At 37.5% G+C, this 25,405-nt stretch overlaps 1 protein-coding gene across 2 annotated transcripts in view; it reads left to right on the top strand.

Moving 5' to 3' along the window:
• Positions 1-1,629: 1,629 nt before the first annotated feature.
• Positions 1,630-25,405, top strand: part of LOC124133593 (procollagen C-endopeptidase enhancer 2-like) — a 229,584-nt gene continuing 205,808 nt past the window's right edge. Inside the window, exon 1 of one of the 2 annotated variants that reach the window (XM_046498044.2) lies at positions 1,630-2,050. The gene's annotated coding sequence lies outside the window, so the exon portion shown is untranslated. The remainder of the gene's footprint in view (positions 2,051-25,405) is intronic. The other variant, XM_046498042.2, reaches the window with a different exon arrangement.

Genomic DNA, 25,405 nt, shown 5'->3' with positions numbered 1-25,405 from the left:
TGGTCAATCAGAGGTATCCAATGACAATAACCACCTCTGATTGAAACAATGATATAACAGCCCGATCACACGATAGCTAATATTTATAGAATAGTACTTCTTTCTAAGTCAGTGTCGGTGGGCAATTTTAAATGATTATTTGTAAAATTATTAATAACAAAGTTCTTATTTCTTATGATTTTGGTAACTGTTTAGAATTGGCAAACCCATGAGGTAAGAGGTGACAAAACGGATCGGGTGGTCAGGCCTGCTAACAATGTTGATGCATGTCGTTTCACTAAAATTGCTTAAATTGATGCAATTGATGCTCATGATGTCACTCACTGAATTATGTGATGTGGCAAACAAACAAACATGACTGCTATAATACGTCTAAAATACCTCCAACATAATTTAGAGTGCAGATCCAGGGTAGAATAGGTCTCCAGCAACCCATGCTTGCCATAAAAGATGACTGTTTGTTGTAAGAGGCGACTAACAGGATCGGGTGGTCAGGCTCGCTGACTTGGTTGATGCATGTCATTGATCCCAATTGCGTGGATCGATGCTCATGATATCAGTCACTGGATTGTCTGGTCCAGTCTCGATTATTTACAGACTGCCGTCATATAGCTGGAATATTGCTGAGAGCGGCGTGAAACAAACAAACCAAACCCGCTTTCTGCCTGATATTTCTGGATGATCAGCTAATCATCTTCAGTTAAAAAAACAGAATTCTGTTTTGATAAAATCCTTTCACCTATATACACAAAGAGGATAAACATGTTTGCGTTGATAATAAAGCTAATTTCTGTAATACTAAAACATACCAGAAATCTATAGTTTTACAATCTAATTTTTGATCGAACATAAATGTACTTTGTGAGGCGTTTTACTTTCCAAATATTGGCATGAAATTCCACAACTCAAAAGTTATTGCTTGCAATGGACGTAATGCCGTAAAGATTACATATATATTTCAAACTATAATTCTCTCGGTGTTGTAAAACGACATCAGTGGAAGTAAAGCAGCGATCTATTTCCATTCTCCATGTCAGTATAAAGCTTGTTGAGTAGATGGTTCCATATTGGAGCTGTGCAATGTGATTTTCAGCAGCATTAAATACCATATTTTACATTGGAAAAGCAAACAATCTTTCAATCTTTCCATCGAACTATTTCATGGCTTAACCAATATCAGTAGGGGTGTTGGAGATATTTTAGAATCTGATTAAAAGAAAATAACCTTTGTCGCGACAAGTAGAGTGATCAATGGCAATGAAGGTTTATATGTTTAGCTTGCTGTAATATTAGATTAGCACATGTGGCTTTATGCTGTGTGCTTCTATTCAATTTCTTCACGTTTTCCATTCCAGAAAAAGTGGAAACAGTTGCTGCACATGAAGTGAGAGTTGGTGTGAATGAAAAAATACCCCATGGGAGAATAATTTTTGGTTCAAGGGGTTAGGAAGTCACTAAATATGTGAAAAAGCAAATATGCTTCACATCAGCACTGCTCAAACAGACTGTCTGCGACGGCAAACTTTCTCGTGATGCCTGCTCGATAACGAATATCATTTCCTTGATGGTGGTGTGTTAAGAACCGATGCAACTATCATTTTACTCCGAGGGTTTCTGCGGACTTGCCAATCGGGAACGGATCAATACACTGACTATGGTCAATGTACCAACGTCTGTCCATGAACCTCATAACAAAGACCAGACCACTGCCTGTCGTGGAGTTCCTCACGACACAGCCAACCGTCTTGTCCATCAGTGTTGGATCAACCTACCACTGTATTAACCGTGTCGCAATTTCTCATCAGTTGGTCTGAATGAACGTTCAGTTCTTGTTGCCACTGCCTTGAGGTTGGGGGAGAGTTTTAGATTTGAGCTTGTATTTGCATCATACGTCTTCGTTAGTTGCATCTGTGTGTCTGAAGCAAAAGCCTTGTGGACGTAATGTGTCCAGGATTGCCGATCACATGACTGTGTACCTCGCGAGGACAGGGAGCTTATCCAGCGTGTTGGGATTACCACAGTCGTGCAGACAATCTCTAGTCTTTATGAGGTAAGTCACTTTCTTCACTCTCTCTTCTTCCTTGTACTTTCCTAATGCCGAGTCAATATTTTTGTGATTATTTGTCACAAACTGACTTCATTTCAGGTGTATTGCTGTATTTCTTGATGGATGAACTGATATATTTGTTTTTGATTTTCTGAAGTGGATATTTATGACGGAATCATAACGTTGCTCGTTGTCTGAGGCAAGTACTCTACAGCCATTACATTATTGTCACAGGTTGCTGTTGGTATTGTACGATTGTACGTCAGTTGAGAGTTGTTGGCGATGCACGTCTTGAATATAACTACTCTTCCTTTGATTTGACTACCGGTAAATTGTGCAGCCAGGATTATCAACATTCTTCATTTGGGTTGAGACTATAGGATTGTTTATTTGTTGGTCTACATTTTATTAATTTTCAGTTAGGTATTTGTAAAGCAAAACCATAGAAGTCTTAATTTCTAAGGATCTATTAGGTAACTGATGGATTGTAACTCAATTGTAATTTTCAAATTACATTTTTTGGTACTGTTATCATACTGTTTGAATGAACAGTATTAAAGAGACTCTCATCACACTTTTGACAGTATTGCTTCATTTCACTTCTGCCAAATGCTGAAACCATCCAGTCATCAATGAAATCAATTCAAACAGTTCTAGAAACTTTTATGGTGCATTGAATGAGTTCTGAATTTGTTGACAGTCTTTCATACATGCAAGTATCATGTTTTTTTGTACCCAAAAGAAACAGGTGTGATCCATCCAGGATTTGTGTTCCACATATTTTTTGTAAATTTGTTAGTAACATGGACAACAGGCTTCTAAACACTTCAGCCCCGATAATCCAGACAGCATCCAGTAAAATATGTCAGATTAAATTTTTGGGGATTATTGCATCATCAGTATGGAGTAATGTCCCTTTGTATGACTTCTTCGATGTCCCATACAGTATTCGCCTCAATGGCAAGGTGTCCACATTAACAGGGTCGAGGTTAAGAGAGTTTCGTTTTGTGTTTCTTGTTTTTGCTATATGTTAATTATATCGCCTAGACAAGAGATAAACTGTGTGTAACATGATACTTGACCACAGATCCCTGCAGTGTCTTCTGCTAATGTCAGTGCAAGAGGCAATACACCAGCGAGTTCTCTTAAAGGGGCAGTAAGCACGCCAGTTGTCTGTCTCTCCAGTGAAACATGCAGTGTAGGCATGTTAGCTGTCTTACAGATGTCGGTGATGAAGAAATATCTGAATAATGATGAGGAATATTTCAATGATGATTATAATTTCTAATGATAATTGTAGGGATAATTTTGTGTTTTATACCCTGCTGTAAAAGTGTGATATGATGATGGTTTGTGTATGATGTTTATATACCAGTGGTGGTAATATATATCATGATGATGGTGTGATGATGATGATGATGATGATGATGAAGTGATGATGTTGTTGATGATGATGTTGCTCAAATGATGATGATGATGATGATGATGATGAAGTGATGATGATGTTGTTGTTGATGATGATGATGATGATGATGATGTCCCGTCAGTGCTTTGAGCCTGACAAATTTTGGTTCATCAAGACAGAGATATAAACAGTCAAATATGGCCTTTTTTACCATAGCGGCCATAGTTATTTTTTAGGGTTTTTTTCAACTCCAGTCAGTAATATTCCAGTACATGATGTCATGCTGCCTGTAAGTCATCAGATCAACCAGTGGTTGATAGCATGAATGTGACATGAGGGTCAGTGATAAACAGTCATCCAGGTCAAACACCGGCCATGCTCCTCATTGTGTCAGCCCTTACAACAAGCATTTGGTATGGGGACCGATTCTGTCAGAACTCCCCACAGGGATGTCTATAACCACGTCTATTGACTTTTAACATAATACAGCGGTGCTCTGAGTTTCTTCTTGATCCCTGATGCATTGATATTGGCTTGTATGTTCCTTTGAACTATGTAAATAGCCATGTATCTGTGATCGATTTAAATTATTTTCTTTACCTTTTCCCAGATCACCAAATATAAATTTGTCTTTACTTTCTACTCATGATTTTAAATTGCGTATAATCTGGACAGATATATTTTGAAACATTCTATGTTATATTTCATATAATGGTACTAGTTATTTTGTTTGATGATATCATTTGTGTTATATCTGAGAAAAAGGAAGTGAATTTGATAAGGTTATGAGGCTTGATTACAGTTGATCAATCATTTGGGAATATATGTTTGATAATGCCTTCTGAAAAAACAACTGTAATGATTCTAATTACATTGTCTTTCTAACTTTTGTGTGCAATTTATTTCATATGTCAATGGCATTAGCAGTCTTTGCCTTGTTTTGAAGTATACATTCACAAAATCATTTTCTTTCTTTGGCTGGATCATATGCAAATGCAGAAGGGGGATGCAGAGGTGTCCAACACACCCATATTTTCAACCCCCACCCGCACCCCCACCCCCACCCCCACTTCTATCTCTACCTTCAACCTTCAATGTGTGAAGCCCATTTCTGGTGTCCCGATGGAATATTGCTAAAAGCAGCGTAAAACCAAACTCACTGACTCACTCATGTGGGACACCAGAAATAGGCTTCACACGTTGTATCAATGTGTTGGGTATCAAAACCTGACTTTTGGCGTAACAAGCGAACGCTTTAACAACTAGACTCCCCTACCCTCCCCACACAGCCCCACACACACACACACACACACACACACACACACACACACACACACACACACACACACACACACACACACACACACACACACACACACACACACACACACACACGCCACTCACACCACCCACACCACCACCCCACACGCCACCCATGCCACCCCCCCCCCCACACACACACACACGCCACACACACACACACCACCCACACCCACCTCCCCACCACTCCCCAACGGGGGAGACTAGATGAAAATGTAATACAACACTTTATGTAACTAACTCATTCATTGATATTTTCAACACAAATAACATTTAACTATCCATGCAAATTGCTTCGTGAATTATCTGCACTCATCTGGCAATTGTATAGTAACTTGTCATTATGAAACCAGCTGTGTCCTGATTATTCCGACTTAACTACATCCATGGATGTGTGTGCTGTTTGTGCTTTTCAATAATTGTTTTCACCAAACACCATCATAAATTTATAGAACTTGTATAATAAAAGACATTGCTCGCTATGATTTAAATTTATTTTCAGCACGCTTATCTCTTAAAAGCAAGGAGAGAAAAAGCTGTGTCCTTTCCATTTTGATTAGTAGCGAGAGGTCTCTTGTTTCACTTGAATGCAAAAACCAACCGGTATTAATGACATACACTCCTCTCGCTGACAAACCAAAACTTGTAGTAGCATTACAATAGGTGTCTGAGTCTTTGGGCATGAAATGCTTATCTGATCAGGTAGTCACTACTGAAAAGATTTTCCTTTTCACTCCTCGCAATGACTAAATTATTGATTATGAGGTGTGACAAACTGACTGTTTTTATTACAGAAAATTGAGATGAGATAGGTTAATAATCAAATTGTTTTATTTGTCTTAAAGAATCAAAGGATAGTAATCTGTCTGATTGTGGAGGCAGTGTTCAAACATTTTTAATGCTTTTGTACTGTGGAAGTATTGGAATTGTCCACACAGAAAGGCTGGATATGACAGTGTCCGTTATGGCAAGGTTGTTGTTTTAATGATGCTATGTATGGGACCCAAGTTGATGACATCTGTCCGTTACATGTCAATATACATCAACTGGTCATTGACCATCTATTCCTTGAGGCATCTTGCTACCAAATATGGATCCTAAAATTGCTGCCATTTCGTTCCACCATCATCTCCATGTTTGAAGGTAATGGGGCATTTCGTGTAATGATGGGGCCTAGGTGCCACAGTTTCTAGCCATCCAGGAAGTTGTGTCACGCAGGTAGTGGTGTATGGATCTGAACTTATTTCAGTCTTTTCATGTTTGGTTCATTGGAGATTTATCCTTTGACTGAAGCTGTGAGGTCTCAACTGGAGAAAACCTTATGTTGTAGCAGACATTTGAATCTTGGATCAACTCTTTGCAAGCATTTATCTTGGCATTCTCAATTGTCTATATTTATTGCCAGGTCTGTTGCATATTTCAATAAAACCCAAATGGAATGAGGAAGGTCCAAATTTGAGGTTATTATAATTACTTCTAATGTATAGCAATGCACAGGTGGAGCATTATGTTTTTGTGTCCAGCACAGATCTACCTCGACCTGTGAAGATCCGGGGTAGAATAGGTCTTCAGCAACCCATGCTTGCTGTTAAAGGTGACTATGCTTGTCGTAAGAGGCAACTAATGGGATCGGGTGGTCAGGCTCGCTGACTTGGTTGATGCATGTCATCGTTACCCAGTGCGTGGATCGATGTTTATGATGTCAATCACTGGATTGTCTGGTTCAGACTTGATTTTTTTTACAGACTGCCATCATATAGCTGGAATATTGCTGAGTGCAGCGTTAAACAACAAACCAACCAAACTATCTCCAAATTGAAGAAAATAAGGATGTTAAAAATTTCAATCTGGAACAAAATAATCTCAACTTGCACGACACAGGCACTTAGTTTAATTTCTACATATCCATGTATTATACATAGGCTATGAGTTGTGCATCACGGCCAAACTTGATCATGAGCAGACAAATTTGAAGCAACCTGCAATATACGATCCCCTTTCCCAGTCTGTCTGTGTATGTTCATCAAGGGAGAAGAAGTATCGCCTTCATTGACTTCGACTTTCCACCCACAGGTCCGGCAGCTGCCCCAGGGTAGTTGAGTACTGCCATGGAGGCATTAGGACTTCATCTCCGGGACTCTGTTAATGTACAGCAGAGTGTTAAGCTTCCAAAACCCCATTCCACAAAGTGATCTTTACTTAGCGCTACGATGATCATAAGCCAATGTTTAAGTATGGGAGTTATGGTCATCTTAGCGCTAAGATGGCTTCGTGGAATGGAGCCCACATCAGCTCCTTATCAGATGTTGAGGTGATGATGATGCATGGTTTAGTTGAAACATATTTTGTGAAAGTCAAAATAGTCTATCTGTAATTAAGCTATCTGCCAATATGTCCTACAATGCTGAGACTATAACTTGGCAGATATTACTTGGTATTTACAAAGTCATGTCTTTATTTAGATGCAGGGTATATAAAATATTGCAGTTTAACCATCCCATGATGTACTCAGCAAACTCTTAAATTTATATGTATAGTTGTCAGAAATTTTCAGTAGGATTCTGGACCCGTGAAGATCCAGGGTAGAATAGGTCTTCAGCAACCCATGCTTGCCGTAAAAGGCGACTATGCTTGTCGTAAGAGGCAACTAACGGGATCGGGTGGTCAGGTTCGCTGACTTGGTTGATGAATGTCATCGATCCCAATTGCGTGGATCGATGCTCATGATATTAATCACTGGATTGTCTGGTCCAGACTCGATTATTTACAGACCGCCGTCATATAGCTGGAATATTGCTGAGTGCGGCCAACCAGTAGGACTCTGGTTAATAAGTGTAAGCACAGTTCATATATTTGTGAATAAGCATGAGAGGAAACTCATATTCAACTGATGTTTTACAAACAGGACAAGTACATAAAATGCATACAGTTGATTCTGATTTCCTGTGTTCTTTCATAGAGGCAAAATATTCCATCTTAATTTAATTAAAATTCTGTGCACATGTATTTCATTGACAAGTTTCAGTATACATGTATTCCAGGTTCAGGTTCTGGTATTTATTCTCTTTATGTACTGTATTGAGTACTATTGTTAAGTGTTGACGACCAGTTTTAACAAAATATATTTATGAGTAAGGTTTTTTACTAATCTGGTCATCTCCGACATGAACCATGTAAACCCAGTATGAAAGTGCTGTCAGACAAGGGCTGTCCCTGTATTTGTTGGCCAGATAATCAACATATTATACAAATTTATACATATTAATAAAATATCAAATTCCATATTTTTATTGACCAAGTTTGTTATACCTGTCCAATCACCTGAATTCGCTGAAGGGATATGATGTGTTTTTTTTAAAGCGCATAATTTGATAAATCTTTTTTAACACTATGAATCATCAATAAACATTTGTTTGTTTGTTTGTTGTTTAACACCACACTCAACAATAACCAGCTATATGATGGCGGTCTGTAAATAATCGAGTCTGGACCAGACAACCCAGTGATTAACATTATGAGCATCGATCCTATGCATCTGGGATACGATGACATGCATCAACCAAGTTAGTATGTTAGTCGCCTCTTGCAACAAGCATAGTCGCCTTATACGGCAAGCATGGGTTGCTGAAGACCTATTCTTCACAGGTTGAATCATAAACAACTACTATCCGAATCTTTTTTAAACTCTGAAACGTGCATCATAGATCGTGTTAGGTAGGCAGAGCATGTACTGTTGTGTTGGTCATCTACCACCTATGACTCCACCTTGGTTAAACCGCTGAGTCGTCTATAAATTATCAATTATTTGGACCCCAAAGGTAGCGTTGTAGCGGGTGATCACTGTGTACTGTTGTAGTGATTACTGGTAGACCTTAATGCATTCTAGTCACTTTCAACCAGTACTTTATCTTGTGCATTGATATATGTTATAAAGTTGGCCTTTATTATTGGCCTTTTTATCCCCGCGGCATATAATGCGGAAGATATAGCGATCAGCTAGTCTGTCTGTCTGTCTGTCCATCCGTTCGTCCATCTGTCTCTCCGTAATCATTTCTCTTTCCAGGGCAATACTCGAAAACCATTCAGCGTATTTGATTGAAACTTGGCAAATCTATCAGTCACATACAGAAATGGTGCCTTTAGATATTTTGGGATTTTTCGAATTTTAATTTTTTAAAACTTTTATGGAAAGAAGTTGGACATAGACTCTCCTTTGGGGAAGGGGTTCGTTTCCGGGGCAGAATTTGAAAACCACTTCAGTATATTTGATCGAAACTTGAAAGATGTATCAGTCAAGTACTGAAGTGGTGCCTTTTGCTATTTTGCAATTTTTAAAATTTATACTTTTGCTATTTAGGAATTTAGATGTATATATTTTTTCCTGTTTCCATGGCAAGAAGTTTGACTTTGACTACATCTTTAAAACTAATAGGTATTCTTCTCTGAAACTATGCACACATATGACCAGTTTGTCATCTGGTGCCTTTTGCTATTTAGGGATTGTTAGAATTTATATTTTTTCCGTTTCCCTGGCAACAAGTTTGACTTTGACTGTTCATGTTGGTGTGTACCTGACATAGAAATACAAAGTACAAGAAATACAATTCCATGGTATTATTTTGATAGCTCAATAATTACTCTTGTATACTGACTGACAGATCAGACAGAAATTCTTCATCAAGTCGACTTAACAGGCAGATAATTTGTTCTTCCGAATTTGTACGGGATTTGTCATCTTCTGATGACTCTTGTTAATCTTTCATTTCACAGGCTCCCACCCCTGCTGAACAGCTGCTGGAAAAGAAATAAATGAAACAAAAAATCATGTTTCTTATTATGTCTCCCACTAGTAATACAGACCCTCTTATACAGTTAAATATGTAATATGTACATTCCACGTCTACATCACCATCAGCTGCAGTTGTAACTCCACGGAATGACGTAGAGGGGAATGTCCGAGTTACTCTCCATTCCTTAAGAATAATGGAGCAGAGGCCCCGCAGGGGCTGAGGCCCATTATTTTTAGGAATGGAGAGTTACGAGGATATTCCCCTACTTAAAACTCATCCCTACTTTTACACTTTGACAAAATATTCTGTTGTGGAAAATATTTGAAAAATAAACCAGAACTCTTTGTTCTCTGTATTTATACTGTGTGAGTCGACCTTATGTGATGCACAAGGAATGCATTCTCTGCCGCTGTTGCACGTGCGCCAAGCTCCGTCGCGAGCTGACATTTACAATGCATGGTACACGGCTCTTCATTATTTGGTTGGGTCCTAAACTCGTATTTATCAATCGCTTGCACATTGTTAATACATGCTTATGGGTATAATAGGAAATATAGAGCCCCGAACAAGGATATATATATCTTACCTGATTTCTATTTCTCGTCAAAGGTTGATCTAACTGCTTTAAACATGAACATTGTTGAGGGTAACCTGCTCTAACACAAAATATATACATATTATTTTGAGCTTTGACAATTACATGTTTTCAAATCTAACAATGCGGGTTCGAACCCGGCTGACAACATATGTTATCGGAAAAAAATGAAAATATTCAGTTGTAAATAAATGTCAAAAATAATTCCGTCTGTTCCAAGTGGAAATTATTTCAAATGTTGCTTCAAGATAATGTACAGCTGACAAGCAACTCTCCATTCCTGAAAAATAATGGAGCGTTCAAACAATGGAATGATGTCACAGATGTGTTTTAATTTCATCTTAATTAACAAATGATTGACATAGCTATTTATTTTTATTTCGATTAATCTTGTGTTGAAAGAGATGCAATAAATCCATGAAACATAAAATTAAATAAGTGTGGCCTAATTAAGTCTCACAGAGCCCGATTGAAGGGAGAGAAGATTGTGTCAGCAATACCCCAGCTGTATCCCTGTTGTCTGTAAATAATAAAAACTCACAGAGGCTCGTGGTGGATTGCAAGAACAAAGATCAACATCTTCCATGACACCCGGCCAGCTTGGTCCCTCATCGTGTCCACCTTCTCATCACTAGCCTGCTCTTACCACAAGTATGGAGCACCAGCAACTATTCTGCTCGGAAATCATCCGAGTTCTCAGACTGTCCGCTATTCACGGCACTTGAAGTGGTAGATACCACTGGCCTGAAAGGCGCCTCGTTAGTATTGGAGTTACCCTAGTTGCTTTCAGAGCTGTTTGTGTGGCAGTTAGCTTTGGCCTGGGATTCTGATTGAAACAGATATTGCTTTGGCCTTCCTCCTTTCAGTTCAAAGAAATATTGGTTGAACTTTCTTTGAATCATCTTCTCAAGCATTAAGTCCAAGTAGATATGATTATGTTTGAGTGAAAGTGTTGTCTAGCTATAGAAATCCTACATCGGAAGTAAGTGAATTCCTTTTTCTCTGGTTGTGAAAAGCGATGTTGTCGCTGCTTGGAAATTGATGCCTCTTGGCAGCTGAAGTACACAGTCACCACACTGTGAAAACTGACCAGTTCTGTACTGATCATTGCTTCAGAATGTAGGGCAACCTATAAGAAAAGTTTCTCCACTGGTCCCTTGGTTTAATGCATCTGATCTTTGATGTTGTTACGTTGCACAAATTTGTTTTATCTTTATTTCAACCAACCCAAGCTAATTGCCTCGCAAAAGTCTGTAAACAATTAAATTTTTAATGTTTGGGCCAAATTATATTAAGTATCAACATCATTGGAAAATGGGGGCGGTCGGGTAGCCTTGTGGTTGAAGCGTTCGTTCGTCAAGCCGAAGACCTGAGTTCGATTTCCTGACATGGGTACAATGTGTGAAGCCCATTTCTTGTGTCCCCCGACGTGATATTGCTGGAATATACTCACTCATTGGAAAATGGAGTACCAAGTATTGAGGAGTGTTTACATGTTGCAGTGATTTCAGTGTGGGTCTGTGAGTACATGATGCAATGTTGGATAAGTAGTTAAATATTTGATCTCAAATTGAAGATCCGGGGTAGAATAGGTCTTCAGCAACCCATGCTTGCCGTAAAAGGCGACTATGCTTGTCGTAAAAGGCGACTAACGGGATCGGGTGGTCAGGCTCGCTGACTTGGTTGATGCATGTCATCGATCCCAATTGCGTGGATGGATGCTCATGATGTCAATAACTGGATTGTCTGGTCCAGACTCGATTAATTACAGATCGCCGACATATAGCTGGATTATTGCTGAGTGCGGCGTTAAACAACAAACAAACAAACAAATAAACTCAAATTGTTCTGAAAATTAATGATTATGGGGAAAGTGATCGTATTCATGATTGTGTCAGTAATAACAACTTGGCCAAGCCCTGAAGATTATAGTTGGTAAGACAATAGACATTCCAGTATGCTCTCCAGACCTGATCCAGAAAACAGAATCAATTACATCACATCACCTCTGGGATGATGTGCTCTTCAAGACCATCCTGCCAGGAATTCTCCATGGAAACAATACACTGAACAGAGTCGATATTGTGTGACAAATAGCTACATTTAAAGATTAACTCGAATCTGAAGCTAATATTTCTTGGAAAGGATTAACATGGATCACCTTTCTCTCCCAAGGACTTCTTTCAGGCTGTGAATCTATCTGTAGTTACATTTGTAATGCACATTTGTGTTGCACAGTGCATATTGGCAGTGTGTTATTTGGTGGCTGAAATATAGTATTAGCTTGCTTTCATTTCATATACAGAGCTTCAGATAAGCTGGATATTTGCGTAAAATAATCCCCCAAAATATTCAAAACCCAATAATTTTTAATTGTATACTTGCATACAGAAATGCATGTAGTTAATGGAAAACTCAAATGTATCAAAACAGCATGCGTAAATACCCAATGAAGCTTTTTCAGCATGCGTACAAAGGAGCTAATTTCCGAAACACAATTACGGGCTTATTTACTTTCCGAGTATAGCCTATAGTTAGAACCCTTATATACATCAAAAACATTATTTTGTTGTTTTTTTAAATCTCAAAATGTTTACTAATTTGGGGAAAAACACAATAGAATGATGAAAAGATGAGCGAAAAATATTGGTTACCCAATGAAAAATGTAATAACCCAATGAAAATAAAAACCTTCCAGTAAAAACTCAATTGGTCAAAAAGTTCTCTGGAGCTCTGACATACTTTTGTCCCTTTTGTGTTCTATGAATTTCACTGTTATGTTAAGTTTCATCAATCATCAAATTCTCTGTCGGACAGTGTGTTAGAGTGAGTGATTTTTGCTATATAGTCGCCCTCACCTGTCATAACAGTGTCTGGACCACAAACAAAGGGTTGATAGCATGAACAACAATCAATGTAGTATGACATAATCAGAACGATCAAAGATTGCATGAACACATATTTTAGTATACGTAGAAAAAGGGTATGGCCATCTTACAATTTCTTCTCCATATCCTTTTCGGTGGGAGTTGTTAATATGAAAATAGAGCCAAAGGCTCTGTAGCTCACCTAGCTATTTGTTGGAGTTTTGTTAAAGGCCCCTGTATCAGAGTATTTCAATATGTGTGGAATCTTCAGCATGATAGATATCATGAGACATCATTGTGACTGTGAGTATTCTTCTAGCTCCAGTCAGTCATATTTTCAAAACCTCCAAGATGGATTTTTTATTTTAACAAATCATTTTAAATAAAAACTAAATATATAAATTATGATCATGCCAATCCTTATAACAAAAACATTGATAATTATGGACAGTTTTCATTCTATAAATATAGTCAAACGTCCTCACAATATGAGTTCATGAAATATTTCCTGCTGAATGCAGCGTATGCTTCTCTGAATTCCTCCCATTCTGCAACCAATTTGAAGGCATGCTATGCCACATAAGTGTCCTGTGACAGCTAAGCCATCGCCTGAATGCCTATGGATTGACTACTCTTGGTCTTCATTTGTTCCTGTGGGGTGATTAAGGCAGATAATCATAGAGAATGCGTGTAATGGGGAGGATATGCAGGATTTGAAAGCAGCTAGGGTTTGGCTGCAGATAACTGCTACCATTACAGAAACCTTGATGTGTTTATGGTGTCTTAGATTTATCTCTTGATTTAAGACTCATCGTGGCATTGTCATGTTCTCTGGGTCATTTCAGGACATTGTGACTGGGCCACCATGTTCACAGCATTGAGATGCTAAAAGATATGAAATATGGCAATAGAAATGACAGAAAAAATCGATTCCTGATTGTGTTGGTTGTGATGGTGGGTTATTATGAGTAAATTGTTGAAGTGAAAGAAATTTGTTCTCTGTTGACCTCATTTGAATATTCCATTATCAGCACTTTGTATTGATGAAGACGCCAGGTGCAGCTTTGTTACAAATTCACACTTCCTATCCTGGATAAGGTGCACTTAACTTTAAAGTGATGGATATTAGAACTGGATATGATGGACTGGCTGATGTATGGACTCGTTAATGCTACACATAATGTAGGGACTTACAGTCAAGGTAGCTGCAATAGAGGACAATGTACATCATTGTTTTATTTTTTTTTTAAATGACAATTCCAAAATTGTTGACTAACTGACATGAAATTATTCTAATGGTCCCAACGATTCCTTGATATAGTTATGTTATTTAATAACATTTTTTAGGCTCATTCAATTCAAATTTGGAGGAACTTCTGAAATTATCTGCCATCTAATAATTACAACTGAAGCAGGGATTTAAAGCGGATCGCTCGGCTTTGTGGTTTGTTCAGGGGCTGATGCAGGCAGTCCATGGCTGACAGAGACACTGAGCAGACGGCTGCTTGAGGTGTTGCCTTGGTCTGTCACAAGCCTAATACAATGAAAGCGGTAAGGGAGATCTAATGGCAGTAATTGGTGGAGTGGCTTATTGATGAAGAATAGTGCTGTGTACATTATGAATATGGTACAAAACATAATGGAGGTTTCTGCCAGGATAAATTAATTAGAAGATTTCCATCCTTGTCTGCCTTGCTTGGTAAGTGACCTGTGTTATAGCCGTGATTGTCATAGTGGCAACAGTTCTCCTGCTGAGAACCGCCGTTTGATATTCTGGGGAGCAAGAGTGGGGATTCTTTTTATTAAAAATAATAATTTTAAATATCCAGAAAATGAGCAGGAAAAAACATTTTTGCATCAGATTTCATAAAGTATTTGTTCGATATGCTGGTTGTGCCACAAACGTGCTGTGAAATGAAATATAATTGTTCAGCTCCGAATTGGAGGGAAAATGCATGTCTTGAAACTGTGACCCTAAATGTACCTGCCTCTAACAGAGTACCTCCAGAATATTAGATTTTGAATTGTCTACAAGATGGCTATTCTCAAAACGACTGTCCAATGAATTTTATTTTATTTTATTCAAAATGAAAAAAGTAAATACCGGTATTGACTACTGCCTCAAAATGAAAACCGGAATACAAAGTTAATTTGCTGAAGGCAATAAGGAACTAATAACACTGTGAGTAGGACATGCTACAACGTTCTTGGAAACTATTGTTGCGGAAATTTGTCAGAGCACCAGGAATCAGAATTGTTCAAATTGTAACAACTTGACAACCTAAGGAGACTGGTGTTTGATTATGCAAGGTTATGTCAACATTCATGCCATGTTTATCCAGCAAGTTATCTAGTCAATTTCCTCGCTCTATTTCTGTTACCAATTCCTCCTGATTCTGTGTGTATGAATTAAATAGGCACGAGTTTTTCCTCAATAGAAAATATCATGCTGTTTTTTATCAATTTAGAATATTTATGATCACAAAAATTGAAGCTGATTAAGGCAAAATGTCTTAAATCTTGTTGCAAGTCAGCAGATTTTATGCAAGGTATGTTTTAAGCCTCTTTCAAGTTCATCAGTAAACTTTACGCATGTCGACATTAAAACAGTAAATCAGCGTAATGTTGTCATGTAATGTTGGAAGGGGACGCCCGTTGTTTCTCATCTTACTCTGATTGATTCAGTAAAAATTGATCTCAGAATTTAAGGATACATATTTATTAACAGTTACATGCTTTTACACAGGTTTTTATTCTGTCAGATTCTTTGGAAGTGTGCAATAACTGATTATATAATCTACCTTCTTCAATATTATCTGAAATCCTAATCTTGATCATGAATGTCTGTACAGTTTAAGGTTTATTTGTGTGGAATGACACAGTTGTATAACTATCTTATTTGCTGTGTGCGGTGTTAAACAACAAACAAAGGTAGAGCCTGTGATTGTAAGATCATCTTTAACTGTTTCATTCATATACTTAATGAGTGCATCGTATCTCAATTGTGTGGATCGATGCTCATGATGTCAATCACTAGATTGTCTGGTCCAGACTCCATTATTAACAGACCGCCATAATAAAGTTGGAATATTGCTGAGCGCAGCGTTAAACAACAAACAAACAAACAAAACATATATGAGTGATGTTTAAACATCCACTTAAATCAACTTGCTAGGACTGCCAATTTGTGAAAGACCGTTGTCTCAGTTTCTGCCATATGCTAATTGTAACAAAACTGTATATGAAGTAACAAAAGATGATATTACAGTTATGAAAGGTTGAAGTGTTACAATGATAGCATGAGCAGGGTGCTGGTGAAACAGGTCCCATACTGTAAATCTTGAAATTAACGCGAGCATGAATTAAATGCGAAAAATGCAAGTGGTCTTTGCTCTCATTTTTAATAATCACATTTATATCAACAATAAGACATTTTGGATAGCAAAAATACCAACTTAGACATATGCTGATGTATTCCACACCACTGATTATTACTTACTTACTTACTTACTTACTTACTTACTTTGGAGATTTAACGTGCGCTTTCCGACTGATGCGTATTTCGCACACGGGCCCGGCCAGGCCATTTAATGTGTTTCCGAAAGGGGCGAAAGTGGTTATTGAGCAGCACTTGTATATAAAGTATATAAACAATGTCATTCAAACACTAATTATGTCCTGTGAATTGTCACTGCTGGGGTCAAGACAAGAGTTCTACTCACTTATGTCATCACTGATCACACCTGCAAGTCCAGACAGATGCCACCCTTTGTTCTTTGCGACTGCGTCAAAGGCCGACACGAGCCAGCGCGCATGTATTGTTTTTGCGGAAGTACTTAACTCAACGCTTATAAGCGTTCATATTTGGTGTGTGATTGGATTAATGTAAGGTTGGATTAAGGTGAGGATTCTAAACCTGACTGAGGACATCTTTAGATAGAAATCCACTGATGCTTGAGAGGAGGGGGTGTCACATTCATATTGAGTCACATTTTTGGCTAGGGTCCAGTGGTCGCATTCTTTTGGAGACGCATTAATTTCACGATTTACAGTATATGCTTGTAGCATGTCAGATCAGAAAGACGAAGGCTGTGGTCATTGTACAGTAACCATGATGAGAAATACTATCAAAATCCAAGAACCAGATCTCTGTCAGGGAATACATGCATTATTACATTATCAAATGGCAAATCTGAAGCTTAAATTATCAGCTATACCGTTTGGCCATTATTGATAAAAAGTGGTCCTGACTCAATCAAAAGGTCGGAAAGACCTGAGGCACCCAACAGCAGTGTGCATCATTGCAAATCTCCAGATGACCTCGCAGACATTGCACATTTCATGACAGATGGGAGAAGGAGTCTTCATGGAACGTATTGGGTCGAGAGTTCACAAGGCTTTCATGGAAAAAGCAGAATACTGGCTCAAGTTTCCACCCAATTAAATTGTGTGTCATGGGAGAAAATAATTCCCGTGGTCAAAGTATTGCGTCAGACATCCAAAGCTAATGTGATATTTTTCAGTCATAGAACAAACAGAAATAAATATGTTCATATACATACAGGTAATAAATTGAATAACAATTTTAGTAACTAACTTGCTTCTTGATGACCATCATCTACAAATTTATGTATGAACAGGAAATACAATGCACTCCATGACCTCTTGAAGTCGGTCAGCCATTTGTGATTCCAGGAGGTCTTTCTCAGTGTTGTTAGTCTTGGCACCATAATAAAGATTTATCCAGAACCTACAGTAAGATATGACTGATCTGATGGGATGATACATTAGTTATTGCTGGTTTTATTGATATTCAGAAGATGATTTTTCTCAAGCTTGTCCTTGGGAGATATGTTAAACTGGTTTGACTTGGACATTTTTTTAATTATCATGATTGATGGCTGCAATTACAAGTTCGATCAGTTCTTCCATAAAAATGGTATGGTTACGAGAAAAAATGTTCTGACTGACATAGTGAATGTGGATACGGGACCATTTTGAATATATGAATTAAAGAAAAAATGTGTGTACTTATAGATGTTTGATTGTATATGTATTAAGAGTATTTAATACAATGGTTGATATGGTATTTCTCATACAACACAATTGTATGTATGACAGTTGGATGAACTTGTATCAAACTTTTATAAATCCAGTTGAAATATTCATTAGATTTCTATTCCTAGTTTAGCCAGTATTGATGTGGGCCATTCGTATTCAAATCCCATCTATTCTGTCATTTTCTTTTGTTTTAGCCATCCTTTCTAGAAACACATTAAAAATAGATCAAAGATACCTTTTAATGTTTTTCCCTGATAATTTGTACTTTATGAAGCAAAAACAATATTGTGAAGGGGTAAATATGATTTTTGGCTTCTAAATATGGAACATTTATTCATTAAGACTAAAAGTTACCAAACTATTTTTTAAGAAAATCTTTAAAAAAAATAAACAATCTTTTATATGTTATGGGGTTTGACAGGATGGTCTTTGATCAATGTCGTTTCATTTATTGTGTTTTTTTGTGCAAGAATTATTTTCAGAGTCTCTATTTAACTGAATAGATGTTGGTAATGAACTGAAATAACTTTTGATTTCACAGTTGTACTGATGTCACTTTAAATGTGCATGAACATGATGAATATCGATGAACAAAGTGTAATGGTAAAGGATTTCACAGCATTGTGATTCTGTTTGGGTTATAAAACAGTGCAAGGGGCCATTGGATAATGGGCCTTTGCATACTCATGTGCAGCTTCCAGTTATGAATAATTGATAGCTTACAAAAGTGTGCTGACTATGCATTGCAAAAGTGATAAATGTCAGTGTGTTTGTCCCATGGTGTTTTGTGATTTGTTCACTGATGCAACTGTGCTTTGTCCAATGATGCAATTTTAAGCTAGCTCATCCATCAAGCATCTTGGCATGTGAGGTGGGCAGAATATATTCTGATGAATGCTTGATCATGAAGGGAGAATATTTTGTTAAAGATTATGTCATACCACATTACCAGTATACTTTTTAGCTCACCTGACTCAAAGTCAAGAGATTCCAGCTGTGGTGTCTCTTAAAATCTGCGTACAAAATTTCAATCCAAGGTTAAATATGGCCACCTCAAATAGCCATAGGGAAAATGTCAATTTTGACAATTTTCAGCCATTTCTTCATGTATCATTATCAAAAATTATATGCAGCAAGCATGTGGTATAACACATAAATTGTTTTGGGGCATTTTCTTATTTTTTATAAATCTTTGACTTTTTCTAGTCTCATTGCATTTTTGACTTCTCTGAAACTACAAGGATCTGAATTAGGATCCAAGAGTAGGTGTAAAACTACTCACAGAATTCTAATCTGATTTTGAACATATTCACCTTTATTTCTTCATAATTCAGATGTGCTTCAGAGCCTTGTGGCTCTATTTGTTTTTCATACTCTGATTTTCTCTACATGCTAAATTTAATTTACATATCTGGTCACATGAACTTAAATGTCAAACACACACCAGTATCAGTGTCATTGGATGAGAAAAACATCATCTCACAATTTTTGAATTTACCAAATTTGTTTTCCCTATTATAATAAAAAGATATTTTATTTACATGGTAAATTTGAATTATGATTATATTATTATGAAATTACACACGCAAGGGATATAAGATGAGAAAAATATTGTCACAATTTTCTATTGTTTGTTCATGTACATGATGATCTTGGGTGGGTCAGTTGGGTGTTGGATTGTAGTATTTACCTTTAAACTAATAACTTACTGCAGCTGCTCTCTACTCTTAATAATAATCCCTTTGATTTGTTTGTTGTTTAATACCGCACTCAGGATTATTCCAGCTATGTGACGGTGGTTTTAAAAAAAATCGAGTCTGGACCAGACAATCCAGTGATTGACATCATAAGCATTAATCTACGCAACTGGGATATGATGACCTGCATCAACCAAGTCAGCGAGCCTGACCACTTAATCTCGTTAGTCACCTCTTACAACAAGCTTTGAGGTAATGCAGACAACTACACTGATGTTTGTGTTTTCTGATACTGTGTATTTAGTTCGTGTTTATGTTAACACAAACGTTTTAGCTTATTGTTGCACTATGTTTTTTCTCATTTGTTTTTTAATGAGAATTTTTACTAATATTTGATTTTCACCTAGTTTTAAGCAGACAGTATTAACGGTATGCTTTTGTGGGGGCTGTTTGTGATTATGTTTAGAGGTACAATTATTTTTACCCCAGAGGTAGATTTGTAGCGAGGGATCACTGTACATCTTTGATTCTAATCTGTAAGTTCTTTAGATGTACCGTATTTGATGTAATAAGCCTCCTTGGTGATATTTGCTAATATATTGGCAAGTGAACATTCCAAATTAGCACCCCTTCCAATTGATCAATGTACACAAGACTCATTTATTCGTCTAAAATACACAGTCGTGTGTTTTATGCACCCTTAATTATATGGGCAATCAAATTCTGGAAAAATATATTTATCGTATATGAACATTTCAGGCTGTCCGCATAAACGACGAAATTTACGATCTTTCAACTCTGTTTTCTTTTTTCACCAAAATAATATTCTACCGGTAATAAGAGCCCCCATTTCAAGTTTTGCGAGTGCCCTGGACGCTTATTACGTCGAATACGGTATTTGTGCCTGGATTTTCTGCTAACTTTTATTATATGTTAAATTTTATCGTACCTAGAATAAGGAGTATCTGCACTAATGTGTTTCAACTGTTATTCTTCAGTCATTAGCGAGTGCTGAGTGATAAACAGCTTATATTGTGAATTATCAACTGTAACCAGGGTCAAACTGAAGATGAAGCTTTTAAGAACAAGTCTCCATTTGTCAGGTCCATGACTTGAAGTTGTGCTACTCATGTGCTGGTCTCAGTGGGATTCTGGTTACAATGGGTCTCCAGCAACCTATGCAGGTCGTAACAGGCAGCCAGACTGTATCGGGTGGTCAAGCTCCGTGACTTGTTTGATAGCATGCCCTGCCATGACAGTGTGGATCGTTGTTCACAAGATCGATGACTAGAAACAAACAAACAAACAAACAAACAAACAAACAAACAAACAAACAAAAAGCTGGTCATTGGTTTACACTCCATATTTTCTCCAATAATAATTCTTGGATGCCAGCAAAATACCGTGTTTTGATGGTAAATGTCCATGACCTGTCCGTCTTCCCACACAAAGCTGTCATGCTGTGACACAACTGAAATACCCTAGAGGAGGTATTACGTTCAGTAAGGGGAGAAGTAGGAAAGAAGTTGTGAGACAAGTGGGAAAGTAGGCTGGAATTATGACCAATTCCCTGGAATGTAACTGCTCACATTACAAACATGTCTAATATGCTTGTTTTGCCTGCTGTTCGTCTCTAAAGGGAGTGTACTGCTTTGAACAGTATTACAGTCATATCCAGACTTGTCTGGATCATGTGGTAGGAAACCCTGTAGCAATGCAGGTGTTAGATGTTTACCACTTGGTGAAACCCATGAGCATGGGTATGGTTCTGTCTGAAATAACCACTTGCCCGATGCCCCTGGCAGGTAACTTTTCTGTCGGGCTGAATGAAATTTTCCTCCACCTACCCGACTGTCTGGTAGATAATTTTAAGACTTCAGTTTTATTCAGATTTCTTTCAGTCATCATCTGTCTGTCTGTCCATATTTCATTTCTGGAGAATAACTTGAAAACCGGGAAAGATTTTTCATCAAACTTTGTACATATATTAACCACGTGCTGAAGTGGTGCCTTTTGCTATTGTAGGGGCCATGTGGATTTCTCATCTTCTGGTGTCTCTTGTTAGTTGTAGTTGTTTGCATAATTTCAACTGAATCAAGATGTGATTTGTCCAATATTTTTATGATTTTTCAATATTTATGATGTGGGCAGGTAACTTTGAAGATGGGCAGGCAACACTTATGGGTCACCTGCCCTACTCTCTTGTTGGGTTTAAAAAAAAATTCAAACACTGGTTCTGACAAACCCAGAAACATAATCAGGTGTTTAAATAACATGGGGGGGCAGTGGGGTAGCCTAGTGGTTAAAGCGTTCGCTCGTCATGCCGAAGACCCGGGTTCGATTACCGACATAGGTACAATGTGTGAAGCCCATTTCTGGTGTTCCCCGCTGTGATATTGCTGGAATATTGCTAAAAGCGGCGTAAAACCATACTCACTCACTCACTCACTCACTCACTCACTCACATAACATGGCCCAAGCCCCACTTGCATGTGGATGAATACAAAATGTTAACAATAGCTTGTATAACAGGAAGAATAAATAAAGCCATCAAGTGACAATTAACTTGACATTCAAAGATTTTAGAAAATGAGTTTGAATTGAATTTAATCCCTCTAATTTAACAGTGCTGACAAAGTATTTTATTGATGTCTTTGAACATTAACCTTTTACCTGTTTCAAGGATGTTGGAAGATATTATTGTAATCATTTTTATTGAAATGTCTGATCAAATAGAAAGAAAGGTATGATTACCATGTAATATCCCAGTGTGACATTTAATAATTCTACTTGGTCCACAAACATTATTGATTTGGGACATCAGTGGCAAAATAAGTTTGTTTGAAAATTTTCCTATTTTCAGATTTCCCACCACCGATTTCAATCACTGAATTTTCAATTTGGATTCTATATGATATGTGTGAGGCAATGTATATCTTTGATAGTACAACCGGAAGAACAATGACATCATCAGGGCTTGACCTTCATGAGATGTGGGACATTTCTTGTGTTGTGTGTACTTTAAAACTATAAACTTTGCAAGGATTAATATTGGTTTTTTTACAAGGGGTGCTAGGCTTAGGCACATTGGCAGTCATGGAAAGTTTGAGTTAATTTTTATCTGCTAATTCCGAGTCCATAATATCTATTCCTCTAATATCAATCTTACTACAATCAAACCTCGTCTTGTAGAACTTGTGAGGGCATGGAAATAAGTTAACTGGAGTTTGAGATATCAGGGGAATTTTATGCTTAATTTGGACACTCGGGTCTCTCAAATGAGTTCGAGACAACCGGGAATTCGACACATCCATGGTTGGCTGTATCAGTGTGCATAAGAACAACTTCAGAAATTTGTTTAATAATCTTAATCTTTCTAAATGTGTCTGTAAATCTTGTCATACTTGTCCAGGCACTACCATGGATGTCTGGTCTTATCTGAAAATATAAACAGAAAGAAAATATCAGTTACAATAAAATGTCAGTTATTTTGTGTGGTATATTCAAAACTACCATTTTTAACAAATAAGTTTAAAAAATTTATTCTCAAGAAACAGGGGAAAAATGTGTGTGTTCAAGTTTCAAAAACATGTTCTCATGATGGGGTTGAAATTGTACTTGAATGGACTATTATTTTTATAATTTGAATTATGGACAGGGTTTTGTCGATTGGTTTTCAACTTTACTGGGCACACTTTCAAGCAGAATTTATCCCTAACCAATTATTTGTTTTAACTTGACAACTCTGCCCTAAAACAGATGTTACAGAAAGGAGATCACTTACCAAAGATGAAGGAATAGGAAGTCGCAGAAGAAGTCACTTTAAATAAGGGAAATCAGTGAAGCATGACGTAGGCGCCTCATTTGCTCCTCTCACTCTTCAGCTTCAGGAAGACAAGATAATACACATCCTCTTGAGACCATATGCCAGTCTCTTGCAATATCTTCCTGTAAGAAGTTCACAAAGAGGCTGATTTTCTTGGGTTATTAATTTGATGCTATTATTGTATCACAGGAAAACAGATACACAAGAGGATGTTCTGAAAGCTCTTGATTTGAATCTCTGAAGATGATGAAATTAAGTGCAATTGAATTTGTGATTGTTCAGGTAATAAGGGTTGCTTCAGATGTCTTGGTCATGTTCAAGCAAAGGCAAATGGATGATGATGAAAATATGGGTGCATAATTATAACCACATTTCCATATTACTGTGGATCCTGGTTAGAATTGGTCTTCAGCAAGACATGCTTGTCATAAGAGGTGACATAAAATTAAGGGATCGGGTGGTCATGCTCTTTGAATTGGTTTAGGCATGTGCAGATCAATGCTCATGATGTCAATCACTTTTTTGTCTGGGCCAGACTCGATTATTTACGGACCACCATCATATAGCTGGAATATTACTGAGTGTGGGGCGTTAAACAAACAAACAAAACACACACATATGCACGCACGCACACGCACGCATGCACGCACACACGCACGCACGCACACACACACGCACGCACGCACGCACACACACACACACACACACACACACTGCATGTACATATATTATACCTGTCTCAAGAAGTATTGCTTAGTTTCTTAAATTATTCTCAGTTTTGGATAGACATTTTATTAAAATTGTTTACATTAGAAATTGAATTCAATTCACTGATAACCCATTTATACATGGCTCGACAACCAATGGACAATTATGTTCTTCATGTTATTTTTCTAAGTCTTTCATGTATACACATTTGTTTAGACCGTAAACACTTATTGTATTTAAAAATACCAATATTTTATGAAACCAACATCATACAATTTGAATTGTCTCATCATATAAAAAATCTTGTTTGACCTGTTTTGCAAAACTCAGTTAGAATCGATTGATTCAAGCCTCAAGCACTCTATGCACATCTTGACAGTAGACTAGAAGCTCTTGACTTTAAGAAAGTGTACCAGACAAACACATTTAGATACCCTCAGAAGATCAAGAACTCTTTCAGGCTTACGAGAATCGTTTCAAGTTGATCCATATTCCGGTTTGCACAGATTTTCTTGAACACATCTGCATCAGTTGTGCACTTGACAGAGTACTTCCTCTTCAAACCTACAAGGATGCCAATCGTATCAGTCTGTACAAGCTGAATGTGTCATCCTGGGGAAACTGGAAACCTTTCACAAAATGATCTAATACTTCCTGGTTCAAATGGCCTTTCCGTTGAAGTAAGTCATCTCCTTTGAAGGAGTTTGTAAGTCACAAACTGAGATGCAGTGTGAGTCATGAAGACATCTTCTGTGTGAGTCTATGAACATCTATACAGGCTATGGAGTACCACCGAGTGGTCACTATTTTGGTCAGGTAGAATACTTATATGTGCTTATCAAATATTCTGTTTATGGAGGTGGGAAACTCTCAGAGTATAGATACCAGGAACTTGAGTATTATGTGAAATGGGGTTTAACATCACGTCCAAGATTACTGCACTTATATAGCGAGGTGCATGTTTAAGCAAGGATTATGTCCTACCTAAATACTATCCCGGGGGAAGTTTTACTCTAGAGTGTAGTATCTATAGGATTAAACACACTGGTATGGGTTCAAATTCACTAGCGAGAATCATCCTTACACTAG

The sequence above is a fragment of the Haliotis rufescens genome, unplaced genomic scaffold (genome assembly GCF_023055435.1).
Source record: "Haliotis rufescens isolate VD_foot unplaced genomic scaffold, xgHalRufe1.0.p SCAF_5, whole genome shotgun sequence".
NCBI lineage: Eukaryota > Metazoa > Mollusca > Gastropoda > Lepetellida > Haliotidae > Haliotis > Haliotis rufescens.
Note: the sequence above shows the minus strand (reverse complement) of the source record. Positions and strands in the feature narration are given on the sequence as shown.